The sequence below is a fragment of the Dasypus novemcinctus genome, chromosome 2 (genome assembly GCF_030445035.2).
Source record: "Dasypus novemcinctus isolate mDasNov1 chromosome 2, mDasNov1.1.hap2, whole genome shotgun sequence".
In the NCBI taxonomy this organism is placed as follows: domain Eukaryota; kingdom Metazoa; phylum Chordata; class Mammalia; order Cingulata; family Dasypodidae; genus Dasypus; species Dasypus novemcinctus.
Genome location: NC_080674.1, coordinates 123,023,349 through 123,045,544, shown reverse-complemented (window position 1 = coordinate 123,045,544; position 22,196 = coordinate 123,023,349).

Sequence of the window (22,196 nt, the reverse complement as noted above, 5' to 3'; positions counted from 1 at the left end):
TCAGATACTAAACTCTAGTAATGTTCACCAAATAATAAAAAAAATACTCATGCATCTTATGGACTTCAGCAGCTCAATAGCCTGTCATAAGAAAGACAAAGGAAAGCTGTTTGACCTGGTATGATGATAACTTTTTCTACATGAATAAAGAAACAAATATCCACTAAACATAAAACATTTCTGAGAACAGCTGGGTAACTTTATAGCCCTATATAACTCACATCTTTTAACACCAAGATTTAGTGTTTGAAGACTTATAAAAAACAATAAATAAGTAAAATATACAACAGTGAACACGGCCTAGTCTTGTAGCAGATCAGGCCATTCATCCATAAAGTACTTTATGATGCATGTAAACAGTTTAGGCTCATTCCGGCTCTTAGATCTTAGCTACAAGCAACTAAGTGAAACCCCTAAGACTCTCCGGTATTTTGGCTCTGAAACTTTAAAGATTCATTTAAGGTCTGTGAAGCACTTTATCCTTGAAATGAAATCTTAAATTGTTACTATCTGTTGAATACTTTCATCCTCTAAGTACTGCTTGATTCCTTGAAGCTCTTTGTTTCCTACTCATTCTTTCACCAGTGAAGTAAACCCCATTAACAATTTTCATTCTCCTTCCTTATCTTTCTTTGTGAAAGTAATCCTAACTGGGGACTCATATTAAATTTCCTGATGGGTGATTTCTGAAAAGTTTGTGTGCTCATTCTTACTCTATCTTAGAACCATCTGTTTTCCTCGCAAATATTTTCTTTCCTCTATAGAACAGATCCTTTTGGCATGGATTCTACATAATAAGGGGAACTCTGCAGCCAGTAATGAAGATTCAATCAATCCATCTACCAGTCCAATGTTTATCTACATTTTGTAAATCTCAACACTGAAAAGCCTAGATAAAAAATAATCCTTGACATCTAGCATAAAAATTCCATAACCAAGAATGGTAGGAATATCAACGGCAAAAGATGCCTTAGCATTCAGTTTACAAAGGATAGATGATTCTGGCATTAAAAGGATATTTTTAACATGTACCTAAAAAATACATGAGTGAGGTAAGTGATGACAGGGTTACTGCCCAGACACTGGGAAGAATGGGAATGGGAATTTAAATGCCAAAATACCTCTAGACCACCCACCATCCATCCATCCACCTCTGAATAAAGCAACCTCTGAGGAGGGCAAAAAGTTCATGACGAGTAGAAGCTAAAAAGAGAAGTCTGTTTGGATGACCCAGACTTGAACTTAGAATAGATAAAAGGAAAGCTGTGATAACTACATTCAATCCATTCAATCACTACAAGTTAAGAGAACATAGTTAATGGAAAGCACCATCAAGTCCAGGTTTTCTGAAGAGTTTCTTTAACCATGTCCCAATGACCATAGAATGCTCTTCAGAATAAATAGTGGTCTCAGCAGGAAGAGACAAAAGTAGATGAAGGAACATATGAAAAGAAAGCCTAAATTAGAGAGGAAAAGAACGTATGAAGAGAGTGAATGCAAAAGAAATAGGAAAGAAATAATTTTGAAAGATGGAACATGATACAATTCAAATGGGAGAAAAACTGAGGAAATATGAGAAAATAAAAAATGTTTTATTTTTATTTTTAAAAAGCAAATAAAGAAGATATGCCATCTCTCATCAGTTGTAAACAAATATTTACTGAAAATGGCTGTCTATAACCATTTATCCCATTTTTACCTGCTTTCATTAGTATTTGATATATCAATGTAGTCTTATCACTGGTTGGGGAATTTCTCAATGACATCGTTTTTCATCCCATTGTTTTAGTTTCTTAAGGAGAAGCAGAATTTTTCCAATGAACATCCAAGTTTCTATTACCCATAGGTATATTTTAAAAAGAAAAAGCATGCATTTCCTAAATGCAGCAAGACTTCATATACTTTTTTAAAGGAATTGCTTCAGAGCTTAATGGTTTTCTTACTCAGAACAAGAACAAAGAATGAGGTACTAGCACTTGGTGTTACTTTCCTTAAGCTTTGACATTGTTTAATGGTTTTAACTCATTACCTAACCTAGTGTAAGCAGAAGGAACACCGACTTAAAAACGTTAAATAATTTGTCAAAAGTTATCAGACTGCTTGATGTGAAATTTAAATTTAGCTCTGCCTCACCTCAAAGCTCATCTTCTTAAATATTACACAAATTCCTGTTCTTTAATTTTAAATCATTTTGTTAAACATGCCTTATTGTATTAGTGTGATCTTTCCCAAGAAGTCCTGCTAGTTTTTGTCCATTTGTGATGAAGGGAAAAGATGTTCTCTTCATTGTCAGAGACTTACCTTGTTGGGACACTTCTGTTTATTTTTTTTATGAGCTTAGAGTCACTAAATGTCTCTCAGCTTCAGTTTTTTATTAAGTAATGGAGGACTGGGCAAAGGGAAATATCATCTGACCTGTCCTTTTTCTTCTGTAGCATTGCTGTCAAGGTCAGCTAGGTCCATGCAAAAGACTGTGCCAGATTGAATTACTTTAATGACCACTATCTTACATGAGATACATGGTAGAAGAAGTTTAACTGCAGATTTTGTATTTTATAGAAAAGAAGATGAATCTGAGTAGACCATCCCCAGGAATGTGACCTGATGTCATGGCATAGAATGATGTCCTGATACCAGGGAAACTGGTACACAAGAAATTTTTACATGGAGAAGAAACTATTTGTGGCCCTAAACATAATTTTTAAAACCCAACAGCCAATCAAGAAATCTCATTTTTAAAAACCTGTTTCTCAAGAACTACTTCATATCAAAACTGTAATTAATTAGGGTTCTCTAGGGAAACAGAATAGACAGAAGATATCTGTAAATTTTATGAGATTTTTATAAGAATTGTCTCATGTGACTGGGGGATAGGCAAGGCCAGTTTCCATAGGGCAGAATGCAAGCTGGGAGTTCCAATGAAGGTTATTGATGAATTTCCCAGGAGCAGTTGACTGGCTGAAATACAGATGGAAATTCTCTCTTTGACTGCTGAGATAATCACTTCTCCTTTAAAACTTCGAACTGATTGGATGAAACTTCTCATTGTTGAAGGCAATCTCCTCAGTTGATTGTAGATGGAATCATCCATAAATGCAATCAACTCACTAATGATTTAAGTTCACAAAATATCCTCACAGTAACAATCAGGCCAGGTCAAATAAAACCAAACATCTGGAAACCATCAACTGGCCAAGTTGAAACATGAGCTTAACCATTACACTTACTCTTAGAACACAAAACATACAAATTGAAACAATTTTCATTTATTGTTGATGATAAAAATCAAGCAATTCTCAACAATTCTCACTGTTTGATATGATTTTACCTATGTTACCCAAAAATCCACTCCATCAAATTTGTCTGCTGGTATCACGCAAGTAAAATAATTCCGAGTGTATCTTAAAATTGTCTATGATTATAGCTATATAACAAATTTAGCCAGAATTACCATTTTGCCTATAAGCATACCTCTACATATGCACACACATGAACATACATAAATCTGACAGTAAGGAAAACTTTGAAAGCTGACTAGCTGAATTTGCTATTGAAATGTCTCTAAAGAAAGAGACCCCCATTATTTATCAGACCTATTAGCTTAAGCCATCTACTAGTAAAAGTATCCAAAAGAACCCACATTTCAGATTTCATATTAAAAAAAAAATGGCTGCTTTGGCTTGTCTATGACAACGTGATCACCTTTGTGATTACATGTTCAGGAAAAACATGGTAAATGTAACTTAATAACAAAAATTTTAAAGTTTTCAGATCATTCTCACATGCTCTGTCTTATAGAAGTGTAAATTCCTAAACTCCTTTTTGGAAAATCATTTGACAGTGTTTAGGAGCTTTTAAACAGTGTTAATTCTCTTCTGAGTTATTTCACTTCTGAGAAAGCAGCCTAGAAAATAATCCATAAGATTAAAAAAAAAAAAAGAAGAAAGAAATAAGTTAAGTTCAAAGTACAAGGGAATTTTTTGGCCTTTTTCACAGTTTAAAAACTGGAAAGAATCTGAATATTCACAGAAGGACTCACCGGAGGCTGATAGATATATAATCGATGACACAGCCATCAAAAGAGTTACGCAATCAAAAATAATGTCTTCACAAAAAAGTATAGAACGTGAAAAATATTTGCTACAATAAAATGTTTTAAAAATATATGAAATCATATACAGAGAATGTATGTATGAAAAAATAGGAAATGTAAATTAGCACTTTTACCTTTATAAATTAGTCCAAGGTGACTACTTCCCCCATATTTCCAAATAATTCTAATAATCATTTCTACTTTTAAAAAGTGATTGTATTTATATATTAACATTTCCTCTTTTAAAAATGATAGCAACTTTCCAAATTCCAAATTTAGGCTAACTAGTTTTATTGCTTTTCTATGATAAAGAGAAAAGCAGGGGTTTTTCTACCAAATTTAATCCTGAAACTTAAATGACCTTAAACACAATAATGATTATTTTCTTCATCTAAAGATGATACGTCTTCAGTAAAGAATAGTTACAAATACAGAAAAGTAGAAGGAAGATTAGGTTTATATTCCCATCACTGAGAGAAAACCATTGTTAATGTATTAATATACCCTTCTGAAGTTTTTCTTCGCATTTTTCCTCTTTCTTACAATTATATATGCAATTTCATATCTTGTGCTTTTCTATATAAAATCATTTTTAAAAGAATCTAAAATCAGTAATACAACAGCCACTGAAACTAAAATTAAAATAGTTTCTGAAATGAAATACAAGAAATAGTAAGGAACTTGGATGATATTAAATCCAATGGAAGTTGATATCTTAAAACCCGGTGTTGCTAATTAGAAGGTTATTTCATAGAAAATGGTTTGACATACAATGGAGTATTCCATGTTTTATCAAATAATTAACTAATACCTAAGAAAATGGACAATGACACCATAATAATCCTGGAATACCCTTCTATTGTCCATGAAATCCTGGAACTGCAGTCCTTGGGCATGGCATTTATCTTATTTTTTTTTGGTTCAATTTTGTGTGTGTGGAAATGAAAGCACATTGTAAGAAATACTACATTTCCTATCTAGATGGTGTAACAGCATAGACATTTAGTTTTCTTTTCCAACGATTAAGGAGTGGGTCTCAATTTTGGGGGTACATAATAATCACCTAGAGAACTTGTTAAATTATAGATTCCTGGTTGTCATCACCAATTGAGCAATGCTCAGTTATTCTGGGTTAAGTTCAATAATTATTCTTTTTTAAAGCACTCAGGTTGGTTGAGGAAATCAGTTGGTACTCAGACTAGTTTTTGAGAAACAGTGACATAAGATTGCAGAATTATTTCCTATTGAATGAAATATATCTTCTAAAGATATGAAGAACATTTAAGAGGATTGTAACTGTTTTAGTTTGCCAAAAGGCCACCAATGCAAAGTACCAGAAATGTGTTGGCTTCTTTTTTTTTTTTGGTCTTTATTTATTTTTTTTAATGGTACATTAAAAAAATATGAGGTTCCCATACACCCACCACCCCCCTCACCCCACTCTTCCCATAACAACAACCTCCTCCATCATCATAGGAAATTCACTGTACTTGGTGAACACATTTCTGAGCACGGCTGCACCACATGGTCAATGGTCCACATTATAGTTTACATTCTCCCCCAGTCCACCCAGCGGGCCACAGGAGGACATACAACGTCCAGCAACCATCCCTGCAGTACCACCCAGGACAACTTCAAGTCCCAAAAATGCTCCCACACCACACCTCCTCTTCCCACTCCCAACCTCCAGCAGCTACCATGGCCAGTTTCTCCACATCAATGCTACACAATTCTATTACCAATCACAATGGTTCCATAGTAGAATATCAGTAAGTCCACTCTAATTCATACTCTATTCCTCCATCCTGTAGACCCTGGGATGGTCATGTTCACTCCACCCCTACATCGAGAGGGGCCCTAGATTCCACTTGGGTTATGGATGAAATTCTCCCACCCTCAGTCGTAGGCACTCTTGACTCCCTGGTGTGGTGGCTGGCCTTCTTCACCTCCCTGTTGACTGGCTGGGCTAAGTCCAATAATCCAGAGGGTAGGCGTTGCAAGTCCACTGAGGCTCAGGGCCTGCCTATCACATGGACAGTCCAGAGATCCAGGTCCCCTGAGTATAAACTAAACTCCAGTGCCAATCACAGGTCCAGTAAAAGTAACAGGAGAGGCCTATGAACAAAAATCACATCTGAGTCCAACTCCATCACACTCAGGAAAACAAACTCCAAAGTAGGGCCAACTGACATGGCATTGAATTCCATCTGCCATAATCATAGAAACTGTGGGTCTCTGCAGCCCTGAAAAGAATCAATACTTGGGGTTGTATCTACCTTAGCTGTCTCTGGAACTCTGCTGAGGTGTGCATAATGGCGACACCTCCGATGACCAACTGGCTCTTTTTTGGAGACTCATAGACATGTAAACACATTTGTCTTTTCCGTTTTCTCCTTTTATTCAAGGTCAAAAAGCATTTTTAACTCCTGGTATTACATATAAGCTGAGATATTCTGCTGGTCTGAGTTGACCCTTTTATTCAAGGTCATTTTCTAGTTACATCATCAGCTGGTACTTGGTAGTAATCCCTTGGTGCCAGGGAGGTCCATCTCCAGGAGTCATGTCCCACACTGGGGGGAAGGCAATGCATTTACATGCTGAGTTTGGCTTCTAGACTGGCCACATTTGAGCAACATGGAGGCTCTCAGGAGGTAACTTTTAGGCACCCTGCAGCTCTAGGCCTAGTTCTTATTTCAGGCACAAAGACTCACAAGCACAGTTATCAGTATCAAGGGCTCATTGTTGGACCATCCTTCTTTATTGGTCTTAGCCATTGTACCTGGGGAACCGCTGTGACTCCATTAGGGAATGTGACAGAGCTCCCCTGTCTAGGAACGCAGCACTCCCCCAGTTGTTGTTTTTAACTGTAATCACTATGAAAATATCCAAACATTTTTATGTACCCTATCTTTATGCCCTGGAGAACTCTCTCCCAATGCTGTGCCCGCCATCAGTAATAACCCACACCAGTACTCCCCCCACCACCACCATTGCACCCCTTTGTGGTCCAAAACCCCTCTGAAAATAAAGCCCAACATACCACCAATTTCCATTAATAGTAAAATGGAATATAGTGACAGGTTTAAAGGGTAGACATAGAATACATACTAATTTAGAAAAATTAAAGTAAAAATAAATTGGGGTATCAAAAAATTTAAAAATGTAAAACCTTTGTTTTTGATGTTCTGCCTTCCATCACTGCAATAAGTGTTGCCCTGCATGCACACTGACAGGGCAACCTCTTTCATCTCTTCCTCAGAGTCCATGTCCTCTCCTTTTCTTTTTTCTTTTTTAATTATTAGGCTTGTCTTCACAAAAATTCTAGATCACAGTAATTCATACATACAGTATATGGTACTCCCACAGATCCAACACCAGACACCTTGTCCCTTCCCCAGCAATAATCTTTTAACGTGTTCATACTATATTTACTGCAACTGATGTACAGATATTGAGACAATAGCTTTCCAACAAGGTTACACTTGGGTTTACATTATGGTTTATATTTTAGACTATACAATCTTCTAAATTTTTAGTTATCTTATGTTTTACATTATGATTTACATTTTAACTTATAGGCACCCATTTATTTTTGGTGTAATTTAACATGTCCTATATCCATCCTTGTATAATCTTGTGGAACACTTCCATTGCCCCACAGTTATACTGACTCCATCTATTCAATACCTCTTTCCCTCTCCCCTCAGGGCCCACAGTGACAATCAATCTTCATTGCTTGAAGGGCCATGTTCAGAGATACTTGCAAAAATGTTGAGGGCTTCCCATGCTCAACTGCCCTGAAGCATTGGGAGCCATCATTTCTCTGGAGAGACAATTCCCTTTATTTGAGAACTTTAGTACTCCCCAGGATGTGGGTATAACTTCACTTTCATTGTATGGGTCTCCATCCAATGATATAACCCACTATGGCAAAATGAGCACTCACACACTCCCTAGAAGCCTGTCCTGTGTCATATTCTCCCCTTTAAGCATCTTACACAGGTAACCTTCCTTATTATATTTTTGAAAAAGTTTTATCAACATTATACTCTTAATCACATACCTGACATTCTCCTATGTTCATATGTTCCCCCATCCTCCCCCCAATTTCTTAGGCCATATTACCCATCCTCCCAGCCTTAGCCCCCCTCAAGCTTGCAAAGCCCCACCCAAAGGTATCCCTATGCCCCCATTTTATCCCTTCCCTGTACAAACACTTACCTCAAGCTTATCATAGATTTCACCCAGGTAGGTGTCAACTTGCAACCTTCTTCTACCCCCCCAACTTCCTTTAAGACTATAATGCAGTCTCTAGCTCTCTGAAGCAGCTTGGTTTACTTATTTCATATCAGAGAGGTCATGTAGTATTTGTCCTTCAATGCCTGGGTTGCTTCACTAAATGTAAGTTTCTCAAGATTCATCCATGTTATCACATGTGTTTGTAGTGTGTTTATTCTTAAAGCTGAGTAGTAGTCCATTGTATGTATATATCACATTTTATTTATTCATTCATCTGTTGATGGGCATTTGGCTTGATTCCAACTTTTGGCGATAGTGAACAATGCTGATATGAACATTGATGTGCATACATAGTTTTGTGGCCTTGTTTTTAGCTCAACTGGGTGTCAACCCAACAGTGGAATCCTGGGTCATATGGCAAATCTATAGCTAGTTTTTTGAGAAACCGCCAAACTGTCCTCCCGAATGGCTGGATCCTTCTGCATTCCCACGAGCAGTGGATGAGTGTTCCCATTCCTCCACATCCTTTCCAGCATTTGTAGTTTTCTGTTTTTTTCATAGCTGTCAACCTTATAGGAGTAAGATGGTATCTCATTGTTGTTTTGATTTGCATTTCCCTAATAGCTAGGGATTTGGAGGATTTTTTCATGTGCTTTTTAGCCATTTGTATTTCTTCTTTGGAGAAGTGTCTGTTTAACTCTTTTTCCCATTTTTTAAATGGGTTGTTTGTCTTTTTATTTAAGAGATATAGGAGTTCTTTATACAAGCAGGATATAAGTCTCCTACCAGATATATGGTTACCAAATATTTTCTCCCATTGTGTAGGCTCTCTTTTCACTGTCTTGACAAACTCCTTTGAGGTGCAGAAGGCTTTAATTCTGAGGAAGTCCCATGTATCTATTTGTTCTTTTGCTGCTCATGCTTTGGGTGTGAAATTCATGAAGCCATTTCCTATTACAAGGTCCTGTAGATGGTTCCGTACATTGCTTTCCAAAGTCTTCATTTTTTAAAATTAATTAATTAATTAATTTATTTATTTATTAGTTTTCATTTTTTCTTTTTAATCACTGAATTTCAGTTTTTACAAATACTCATAGAACAATTCAGGTAACTAAAGTTTTAGAGACCAGTTCTTGTACATGAAGAACACTATTACATGCTTAATTTTTCTGCAAATAACTATTGGTTGGATTAACAAACACTGTCACAGAAACATATTGTTTATGGTCTTGGTTCTTATATTTAGGTATTTGATACATCTTGAGTTGATTTTTGTATAAGGTGTGAGTTGGTAATCCTCTTTCATACTTTTATGTATGGATATCCAGTTCTCCAGGAACCATTTGTTGGAGAGGCCATTCTCTCCCTGTTGAGAGGGTTTTGTGGCCTTATTGAATATTATATGACTGTATATATGAAGATCTATATCAGAACTCTATGTTCGGTTCCATTGGCCAGTGTGTCTATGCTTGTGCCAACACCGTGCTGTTTTCACTTTGTAGTATGTTTTGAAGTCAGGTAGTGTGATTCCTCCAATTTCTTTTTTCTTTTTCAGTATGTCTCTGGCTATTTGGGGTCTCTTTCCTTTCCAAATAAATTTCATAACTACTTTTTCTAGTTCATTAAAGAATGCTGTGTTGATTTTTATTGGGATTGCATTGAATCTGTAGATCAGTTTTGGTAGGATAGACATCTTAATAATAGTTAGTCTTCCTATCCATGAACAGGGAATATTCTTCCATTTATTTAGATCTTCTTTGATTTCCTTGAACAGTGTTGTGCAGTTCTCTGTGTATAAGTTTTTTACATCTTTAATTAAATTTATTCCTAGGTATTTGATTTTTTTAATTTACTATTGTAAATGGTATTTGTTTCTTGATTTCCTCCTGAGCTTGCTCATTATTGGTGTACAGAAATGCTATTGATTTTTGTGCATTGATCTTATAACCTGCAACTTTACTGAACTCATTTATGAGTTCTAGAACCTTTTTTGTAGACGTCTCATGGTTTTCTATGTATAGGATGATGTCATCTGCAAACAATGAAATTTTAACTACTTCCTTTCCAATTTGGATGCCTTTTATATCTGGGTCTTGCCTCAGTGCTCGAGCAAGTACTTCCAAGACAATGTTAAATAGAAGGGGTGATAGTGGGCATCCTTGTCTTGTTCCTGATCTTAGAGGGAAGGATTTTAGGATTTCACCATTGTAAATGATGTTGGCTGTGGATTTTTCACATATACCCTTTATCATGTTCAGAAAATTTCCTTGTATTCCTATCTTTTGCAGTGTTTTTATCAAGAAAGGGTGCTATATGTTGTCAAATGTTTTTTCTGCATCTATAGATATGATCATGTGATTTTTTTCCTTCAATCTGTTTATATGGTGTATTACATTCATTGATTTTCTTATGTTGAACCATCCTTGCATACCTGGAATGAATCCCACTTAGTCTTGGTGTATAATTCATTTAATATATTGTTGAATACAATTAGCAAATACTTTTTTGAGGATTTTTGTGTCTAGGTTCATTAGAGAAATTGGTCTGTAATTTTCCTTTCTTATGGTATCTTTGTTTGGCTTCGGTACTAGGGTAATTTTGGCATCATAGAATGAGTTAGGTTATGTTCCTTCTGTTTTGATTTTTTGAAAGAGTTTCAGCAAGATTGACATTAGTTCTTTCTGGAATGTTTTGTAAAATTCACTTGTCAAGCCATCTGGCCCAGGGTTCGTCTTAGTTGGGAGATTTTTAATGGCTGATTCTATCTCTTTACTTGTGATTGGTTTGTTGTGATCATCAATTTCTTCTTTTGTCAATATAGGCTGCTTATGTGTTTCTAGGAATTTGTCTATTTCCTCTAAATTATCCATCTTGTGGAATATGGTTTTTCCAAGTATCCTCTTATGATAGTCTTTACTTCTGTGGGATCAATGGTGATATCTTCTTCCTCGTTTCTTATTTTGTGTCTTTGCATCTTCTCTTTTTTTCTCTGTTAGTCTAGGTAAGGGTTTGTCAATTTAATTGATCTTCGCAAAGAAGCAGGTCTTGGTTTTGTTTATCTTTTCAAGTGCTTTCTTATTTTTATTTAATTTAGTTCTGCTCTTATCTTTGTTATTTCTTTCTTTCTTCTTCCTTTGGTGTTGCTTTGTTGTTGTTTACTTTTTACTAATTCCTCCAAGTGTGCAGTTAGTTCTTCAATTTTGCTTTTTCTTCTTTTTTGATGTATGAATTTATGGCTATAAATTTCCCTCTCAGTACTCCTTTTGCTGCATCCCATAAGTTTTGGTATGTTGTGTTATCATTTTCATTAGTTTCAAGGTAGTTATTAATTTCTTTGGAGATTTTCTCCTTGACCCACTGTTTTTCTAAGAGTATGTTGTTTAATTTCCATATTTTGGTGTGAAATCTGGGCCTCTGGCCCTTGCAGATTTCCAGCTTCACTCCACTGTGGTCAGAGAAATCATTTTGCATGATTTTGATCTTCCTGAATTCATTGAGACTTTCTTTGTGGCCTAGCATATGGTCTCTGTTGGAGAATGAGCCATGTGTACTTGATAAAAAAGTATGTCCTGCTGTATCTGGGTGTAGTGTTCTGTATATGTCTACTAGGTCCAGCTCCTCTAATATACTGTTCAAAGTTTTTGTTTCTTTATTGATTCTCTTTTGAGATGTTCTGTCCAAAGTTGAGAGTGGTGTATTAAAGTCCCCCACTATAACTGTAGAGGGAGCTATTCTTCCACTTAGTTTTTCCAGTGTTTGCCTCATGTATTTGGAGGTGCCCTTGTTAGGAGCATAAATGTTTATGATTGTTTGTTCTTCTTGAAAGATTATCCCTTTCACTAATATGTAGTGTCTATCTTTATCTCTCACAATTGTTTGTATTTAAAGTCTGATTGTTTGTATTTTGTCTGATATTAATATAGCTACTCCTGCCCTTTTTTGGTTATTGTTTGCTTGTAAGATTTTTTTCCAGCCATTCACTTTCAACCTCCTTGAATCCCTGGGTCTAAGATGCTTTTCTTGTAGGCAGCATATAGACAGGTCATATTTCCCTATCCAATCTTCCAGTCTGAATCTTTTGACAGGTGAATTTAACCATTGACATTCAGTGCTATTACTTTCAAGGAATTATTTATATTAGCCATATTTTCTTTGGACTTGTGTTTGTCATATTTTGTTTGTTTGTTTGTTTTTCTTGTCTTTTTGTCTTTTTAGTTGCACTTACACTCTCCTCCAACTCTGCCTCTCCTGTTTTTTCCTTTCTTCCTGCAGAACTCCCTTTAGTATTTCTTGAAGGGCAGGGTTTCTTGTTTGTATACTCTCTTAGTTTCTGTTTATTTGTGAATATTTTGAACTCTCCATCATTTTTGAATGCTAGCTTAGCTGGATAGAGTATTCTTGGTTGGATTTTTTTCTTTTAGTACCTCAGCTATATCATACCACTGCCTTCTTGCCTCCATGGTTTCATACGAGAAATGAGCACTTAATCTTATGGAGCCTCCTTTGTATGTGATGGTTCTCTTTTCTCTTGCTGCTTTTAGAATTTTCTCTTTGTCTTGAGCATTGGATAACTTGACAAGTATATGTCTTGGGGTAGATCTGTTGGGATTTATGCCTTTTGAGGTGCATTGTGCTTCCTGGACATGTACATCCATCTCCCTCAGTAGATTTGGGAAGCTTTCAGCCATTATTTCCTCCAACACCCCTTCTGTCCCCTTTCCCTTCTTTTCTCCTTCTGGGATGCCTATAATGTGTATGTTTGTGCATTTTAATTGTCATTGAGTTCCCTAAGTTCCAGCTGGATTTTTTCTATCTTTTTATCAAACAGTTCTACTATCAGTTTGATTTCAGATGTACTATCTTCCACATCACTAATTCTCTCCTCTGCCTTTTCTAATATGCTGTTATTTGCTGAGAGTGTATTTTTGATTTCTTGAATTGTGCTGTTCATAATCATCATATCCATTATCTTTTTGTGTATGATTGAAATTTCTTCTATATTCTCTCCAAGTGTTTTCTTCATATTGTTAATCTCTTTCTTCACTTCATCAAATTGGTCACTAATATATGTTTTGAGAGCTTTAATTACTTGTTCAATGTTTTGCTCCTCTTCCTGGTTTTAAATTTGTTCATTGGATTGGGCCATGTTTTCCTGATTATTGGTTTGGTTTGTAGTTTTTGTTGCTGTCTGGTCATCATTTTATCTTGGCAGGTTTAATCAGTTCCTTAGCTTCTTTGTCTAGTTTTAAGGTTTAACTAGTTGTTGTTTTTGCGTACATGTTATGTCTTCTCTTTATCACTCTGTTCTTCTTATTCTATTTTCTTATTGCTGACTAACTTCACTTTAAAGGAAAATATTAGGGCCAGGGAAAGCAAAATGAGTAAGAAAAGAAAATGTGTAATAGTAATATTGATAATAAGCATTAATAGAGGAACCATGTGAGATCTAGGAGAATGGATATTAGACTCAATAAGCTGTGTAGAGTTATAACAGTAAGTAGAAGTACTTGTAATGAGACAGTCAACTGAATATGGGGAGGAATACAGTATGAATTAAAAGGCCAGTGTTTTCATGAGAGAGGTAAAGAGAAAAGAAAGACAATAATATAAAGAGTGAATATAAGACAGAAAACAGAACAAAGGATTAGAAATTAAAAGTCAGACAATTTGGGGGCCAAAAATGGGGGGGTGGAATGCAAGAGAAACAACAGATGATGGAGGATAAAAAGATATAGAGGAAAGGGGATAGTGTTTGTGGCCAAAATCAGTACACACAGAAAAGAGGAAATGGAGGATGAGGAAACACAGCAAATGTGAAGCACTCTCTGCAGCACCTAATATATAAAATAATAAATAAAAATAAAAAAAGAAGAGAAAGGAAGAAAAAGAGGGAGAAAAGGGAGGACACAAAAGGAGGGAAATGCATGCAAGAAAAATAAAAATAGGAATAAAGAATAGAAAAGGAAAGGAAAAGGGCCTTGGTGGGGGCAGGGTGGGGGGATAAAGAGGAACTGAAAACCAGAAGACATTGCAGCAATAACAACAACAACAACAACAACAAACAAATCAAAGTTTCAAGCTAGGAATCCTCTTTGCAGTTAAATAAAACGCTTAGGGATCTGACATTCCCCCTTTCTTTCTTCCTCAATTCCCTCTCTCCCAGGGCAGCAGTAAAGCTGCATGAGGGGTCCAGTAGGAGATTCAAGAGGGTCCTTGGTGAACCAACTCAACATAGAACACAATGACTCTTTATTTCCATCGAGAGAGCACCTACAGTTCACCAGAAACCCCAAATATGCTATCAAAAACTTGGAAAGCACGTCCTACAATCCCTCCCCCTTAGGTGTGGCAGAGGAGGGCTAATTGATTTTCTGACTCCACCTTCTCCCAGACCAAGTTTCCTATCCCAGGGTATTTAGGTAAATTGGGCTTTCTCAGCAGATTCACCTCTCCTTTCTTCCCAGGCTCTCCCCAAGCCAGCTGGTATGGCCCTCCAAGCTCAAAATAAAAGAAAAGAAAAGAAAAGAAAAGGGCTAGGGTAATCACAGACCTTAGACGGACCTCAGGGTACATTGGATTTGGGACTGGGAAGTCCAAGATATTGTGGACTCAAGGTATGTGAGTCTGTGAAATGTGTGCTATGGGGGTTTAGGGGACATGGGCCTGGAAACCAGGCATCTGGAAAACACGGGGTTTGGGAATGCTGCCGCACAACCAACCGTTTTCAGGAATCGCCGTGGCCACCAGCCCTAGGGGGAAGTATCCCACCCACAATTTCTGACCTCCGTGTCAGAAACCCATAATTCTACCTCTTGCAAGAACCTCTTCTGTCACTGTCTCACTGAATTGACGTCCAGACACCTCCTGCGCTACAAGCCCCTGAAACAGCCCACTCCGGTAGGACTCCAACCCTACTCAACTGCTTCTTTGCAGGAGTGACTCACTCAGATGCCATCTTGCCAACACTATCTGTGTTGGCTTTTATAAAGGGGATTTATTTGGATTTAAAACTTACAGTTTAAGGCCGTGAAATATCCAAACAAAAACACCATCAGAGATGCTTTCTTACCAAAGTCAGCTGCCACATGGCAAAAATGGTTGCTGATCTTTGCCAAGGTCTCTGCAGTCCCCTACAGAATCTATCATCTCTTGGAGCTTACAGTCAGCTATCAGGCATAGGGCTTGTCTCCTTCTGGCCTCCTCTATCAGTCTCAGTTGCTCTCTTCCCAAATTCATTTGCAAATTATCAGGCATGTGGCTTAACTCTCACTGGGGCTCAGCTCTTTGAGCCTCTCAGGGGCTTCTGTTTTCCTGCAGTCCTCTCTCACATGGCAGGATCAATATAATATGGCCACTTCCTTTAGTTGTGTCTATGTGTCTCAACATGACTCAGCATGACTGACATAGTCCAATTAAAAGCCCAAAATTGACCTTATCAAGTAATCTAATCAAAGACTTCTCAAATGAATTTAATGCAATCCAATGGCATCACACCCACAGGAATAGATTAGTTTAAAAATATAATCTTTTTCTTTTTAGAATTCATAAAATAAACTCAAACTGCCAGAATGACCTTATCAAATGATTCAAAATGAACATGGAGGAAGAAGAAGGAAAATGCCTAAATGAAACAGTATATCAAGATATCATAAAGCATGGCAAATATTGACCAAAAGAAGGAGGAAGAGGAGGGGAAAAGAGAGAAAAAGAAGGAGGAAGATAGAGGAAAGAGGAGGATGAGAAGGAAAGGAGAAAGGAAGGAGAGAATGTGTGTTAGGCATTTTAATATGTTAATAATTTTAATATGTTAACATTTTAACATTTTAATATGTTAATAATAATATCCCATAAATCTCACTGAGATATAGTGAAATGGAACTTCTATTTAGAATATAGCCTCAGAACATTTCAGTTTGTTTAAATCATAAAGAACTGGGAAAAAAAAATTAGAACTTTGGTATTGCATGTCATGGAAGTATACAACTATCTACCTACCTATCAACCATCTGTCTCTCTGTGTATATCTCTGAGAAAGAGAGAGATGAATGAATGAATGGAGATGGAAGAGGGAGACAGACAGAGACAGAGAGGTAGTGAGAAAGAGAGAAAGAGAGTGAACCTCACTCAAAAATAAACAATATCAGAAGCAATAATGTGTTTAGGAAAATGTAAATGACCAAACTTGACTGAAGAGGTGGTAGAAAACATGAATAGAGAACAAGCATAGGCAACTGAAAATTTACATAAACATCTACCTCTTAAAATGTCAGTCATATATATATATATATATATTCATAGTTACTTAGCTATGTTTACTTATGCAGCTATTAATTGGATTGAGAGTAATAAATCTTATAATAAAAATTTTTCATAGTTTGATATGCATATTTTTATTATATCATTTACAATGAAATAGATTTACTACATTGCTTCTGTTATAATAAAAATGTTTAAGAGATACTATCTCATGTTAGTACAGATAAGACATGTAAAGTACTCCTAATCCCTCATCCTGATATGAACATGCACAAAAAATACTTTGATGTCCTCCTCTCTTTCAATTAAATAATTTTCATTCATTATTTTTATCACTCTATTTAAACACTTGCATACATATTTTAATGTATATATATATTCCAATATTTAACATATCTTTTCCTCATCTTGAGGTTTTATAAATTATTAATTATCTTTTCTAGCTATTTGCTCTTTTACAAGGTGGAGGAAATCAACATGCAACCTCTCCTATGGACTCAATTCTGGAATGAAAAAAGTAATGAAGAAAAATGAAAGACATTGACTATAATATTTTACAATGTAAAAGTGTGGGAAAATACTAGACACGATTTATATTAAGTTTTATAGAAGTTTATTTTAAACATTAAAAAATGATTAATGTAATTTCTAGAGGTCCTGAAAGGCAGCATGAATTTAAAAAGACAGAAATCTGAATAAAACTTTAAAAAATAATGTTAATATAATCACAATAATTCACCAAAAAAAGAAAACCTGCAACACAGAAAATATCTTAAAAAATACTTTTTTTGTCATAATGGATAGTGATGGGCAGAAACTAATCTCACCTAGGACAACTAGGACAAATAAATACAAAAGCAACACAAATCTTAAGACTAGTGTCAGGAAAAATGAAGGCATAAAAAAGCAAAAAGAAAAGATAAGTTAATTTTCTTAAACTAAAATTTGAGAAAACAGAATTTCCATCTATGTGTTAAGAGACTGAACATAAAAAGAAAGAAGGATTAGGCCTATGGCTTGAGGTAGTTGGTTCAATGCTAAAGGAAATCAGAATTACTTTCTCCCAGATCAGAGAGTAATCTCTGCACTAGAGAGTGTAAAACAGACACTGTTAAAAGGAAATTGGAGCCTAAGATAAGAAAAATAATAGTAGAAGACCCAGATGCTTTTAATGAGTCTAGTCTCTAGGCTCACACATTTTACTTCTTATTACATGGAAGAAACTTGAAAGATGTGATTGCTGGCCAACCCTTGGTTATCTTTGAGAACCCAAGGGAAAGAATTTCCATGGGGAAGTATTCCATAGTTCAAAACATAGATTTCAGACTTACAAATCAATTCCCAATTAATATGGAATCCTTACAAAGTAACAATTATTCTTGAGTATTTAGAAAAGGAAATGGTAAGCATCTGGCAGATTGTATAAATTTATTAACAATAAGTAATAGTATGATTGTTATACAGTTACCATTCCAGCATATCAGAGCAATTATATAGACAAAGTGTTAATATATGTCAAAATAGAAATCTAATAATATACCCAATGATATTTTTGTTTACAGTGTGAGGAAATATGGCTGAGATAAAAGTAGAGTTAGTCATAACTTCAACCTTTCTCAAGAGGTAAACATGTATCAAAGATCTAGTGATAAACCACATGATTCTGCCATTAGCCATATCTTGATAAACATTTATATTAAATGGCATGAAACTATTGGAAAGCAAGATCATCAAGTTGATAGATGACAGAAATGGAAGTCTAATCTGATTCAACATAGAAAACTAATTTTTTTAAAAGAATTATTTTTAACTTATTTATTAATTTATTTACCACCCCCTGCGGCTTGCTTGCTGTCTGTTCTCTGTGTCTATTCACTGTGCATTCTTCTTGTCTGCTTGTAGTCCTTTGTTGCATCATCTTGCTGCTCCGGCTCTCCACAGGTGCAGGCCATCAGCTCTCTGTGGGTGCAGGCCAGCTTGCCATCCCAGGGCCTCCCACATGGCAGATGGGAGCCCAATCGATTGAGCCACAGCCACTTCCCAAAAACTAATTTTTTAAAAAGTCAACAGGCTGGAATAATGGGACTCAATTTTAAAATGAAGTATAAATACATGCAAAATCTTTTGCTAGGTTTATAGATCACTTGTCTAATTAACAGAGAAAGTTAGGGGAAAAAGTTTAAGAGCACTGGCTAGAGTGAAAGAGCTTGGGAAATTAGTTGATTATTAGTTCAACATCTAGACAAGGATGGGAGGGAAAATATTAGAGAGCCCATTTTTGCCTCAAGAAGAATCCATGCTCACTTAATCCAGCTTTACCAGCAATAAAGTTGATATATTATTCCTGTTCTATGTCTGTGTTAATTTCTCACTGGAATCAGAAATCATGGGGAGAGAAGTTTTTTATACACCTTATTACATTTTTACCATTCTATTATTCTTATTGAATAAATGACAAACCTGAGACTTAAATTTGCATAGTTACCCTAAGTTATAGAGCCTGTAAGTAAAGTAGAATTTGAAACTGGACCTAATTGATTCTAATACCCAAACCATTAAACACACTTCCTCTCCAGTTCTCTGGTATGAGGGATGTGAGAGTTCTTTACGCATTTGAAAAAATGCTTTTATACAAGGAATATCGACTAGACCAAGTACAGCCAAAGAAAGAAGGGGAAGGGGTAGAGCAAAAGTTAAGGATATTAAAAAACTATGCAATATGAGTAATGGGAAAAAGAACTGAAAAATTTTCCTCTGAAAGGAAAAGGCATAGAAATGACAAGGAAATTCAAGAAATGGACAGTGGAAGAGAAATTATATGTATTCAATATGTAAATGGAAAACTGAGCTCTGCTGGGAGAATGATTAAGTCACATAATTTAGACAAAGATATGAGTTGAATTTTTTTTTATTTTTAGACAAAGAAATATCCTAATATAAACTTTAGTATTATTTTTCAATGGAATAGAAAGAAAGAGTTGTAATTTTTAGCAATATGTAGAGGATTTGAAGCCCACGACATACTTCAAACAGAAGAAATAGGAAATAAAGCAAATTGAAAAATATGGAAAATATTGAAATACTGAAAAGCAGGTATTATTGCAGTTAATGAAAGTTAACTGGAAGATTAAGAAAGGAAGAGGTATAGAGGGTAGAGATAAAATGGTAGCAAAGTAATTGTGCATTCATACAGAACAATCTGAAAAACTGGAGAGGTTGTTTTCTCATTTTCTTTCTTTATTTTCTTCTTTTGTTAGCTCCTGACATTCAAGGAAAGCTCTGTCATAATACTACTGGATACAAGTGATAATTTAAGGAACAGAATGTCTGAAAGTCTAAATTCCAGCAATAATACATTAATATATCAAAATTTCCAGGTTCAATGAAAGATTACAAAACATACAAAAAAACTGGAATGACTCATGCAAACGAGAAGACTAAAGCATTAGAAACATTTGATGAGGAGGTCCAGACCTTGGACACATCAGAAAAAGATATTTTTAAAATGGTCCTATATATGCTCAAGGAGCAAAAGGAAAACATGGACAAAGAAATAATGAAGTCAGAAAAGAAAAATGAACACAAGGATAATAGTAATAGAGAGATGGAAATTATGAAAATGAACCCAACAGAGCTGAAGACCAGAGTTAACAGGAGTTAAAAACGCCCTAGAAGGGATCAACAGCAGATTGAAGGTGGCAGAAGAAAGAAGAGTGAACTCTAAGACAGAATAATTGAAATCTTTCAGTCTGAGGAAGAGAATTAAGAAAGAATGAACAGCCAGGCCCTGAGCCTCAGCAGACTTGCAACTCCTACCATCTGGTTTATCGGATTACCCTGGCCAGCTAAAAGGGATGTAAAGGTCAACCACCATACCAGGGAGACAAGAGTGCCCACAACTGCAAGTAGGAGAATTGCATCCATCATCCATGTGGAATCTAGGGCTCCTCTTGATATCGAGGGGGAGTGGACATAACCATCCCAGGGTCCACTAGTAGAATATCAGGTTCCATAGTAGAATATATGTAGTAGAATATCTACTGATATTCTACTATGGAACTATTGTGATTAATAATGGAAGAAATTGTAGCATCGATGTGGAGAAAGTGGCCACAGTAGCTGTTGAGGGTAGGGAGAGGGAAGAAGAGATATGAGGTGGGGGCATTTTCGGGACTTAGAGTTGTCCTGGGTGGTACTGCAGGGACAGATGTTGGACACTGTATGTCTTGCCATGACCCACTGGGTGGACTAGGGGAGAGTGTAAACTACAATGTAAACCACTGTCCATGTGGTGCAGTAGTGCTCCAAAATGTATTCACCAAATGTAATGAATGTGCCACAATGATGAAAGAGGTTGTTGATGTGGAACCTCATATATTTTAATGTAACATTTAAAAAAGGAAAAAAAAAAAGAAAGAATGGGAAAAAGTGAACAAAGCCTGAGGAATTTGTGGGACACCATCAAGTGTACCAATATACATGTTGTGGGAGTACCAGAAGGAGGAGAAAGAGAGTAAGGGATGGAGAGAATATTCAAAGAAATAATGGCTGAAAACTTGCTAAATGTAATGAAAAACATGAACATATATATACAAGATGCTCAACAAACTCCAAACAAAATAGACACAAATAGATTCACACTGGGTCATATTTTAATTAAACTGTCAAATGTCAAAGATAAAGCAGGTTCTGAAAGCCACAAGAAGGAAGTCATGTGATAAATAAATGAACCTCAAAAAGATTAAGTGCCAATCTCTCATCAGAAACCTGGAGGAAAGAAGGCAGTGGAAGGGCCTATTTGAAGTGCTGAAAGCAAAAACATAGCCAACCAAGAATTCTATAAATGGTAAACTATCTTTCAAGAATAAGGAACAGATTAGGATATCCCCAAATAAGCAGTAGTTTAGGGAATTCACCACCACTAGACCAGCTCTACAAATGTTGCTAAATAAAGTTCTGCAGGTAGAAAGGGAATGTCAATAGACGATTGATTGAAGTTATATGAAGAAATAAAGATCTCTGGTAAGTAAAACAACATGGGTAAATATACATATCAGTACTATGTATTTTTGGTTTTGAACTACCTACAGGATCTAAAAGGCAAATGCATACAATATAATGATAAATCAGTGGTTTTGGATTAAGAAGGTATAAAAATGTTATTTATGACAATACCAACTACATAAAGTTAAGGCATGGATGGATATAGGAATACAGTCTATGTATATTGAAGTTAGATTGGTGGTAAAGCAAACAAGATTACTATATACCTAGGATGTTAAATTTAAGCATCACTGTAATTACAATGAAAATATTGGAGAATGTGCAAGTTCATAGTGATAGAAATTATAATATAGGCTTCCAGGTGCAGAGAGGAAAGGAGAATAGACAGTTAATACAAAATGGGTATATGGTTTCTGTTAGGGAGGTGGGATGATTTTAGTAATGGATGGGGTAAGGGTAATGTAACATTGTGAATATGATTAATCCCATTGAATGTTATGCTCGGAAGTTGGTGAGATAGGAAAGAATATTTTGTCTATGTTCACACAGATAAAAAATTAAAGTATAGAGACAATGGCAATGACAACTGCAATATGTGACCCTA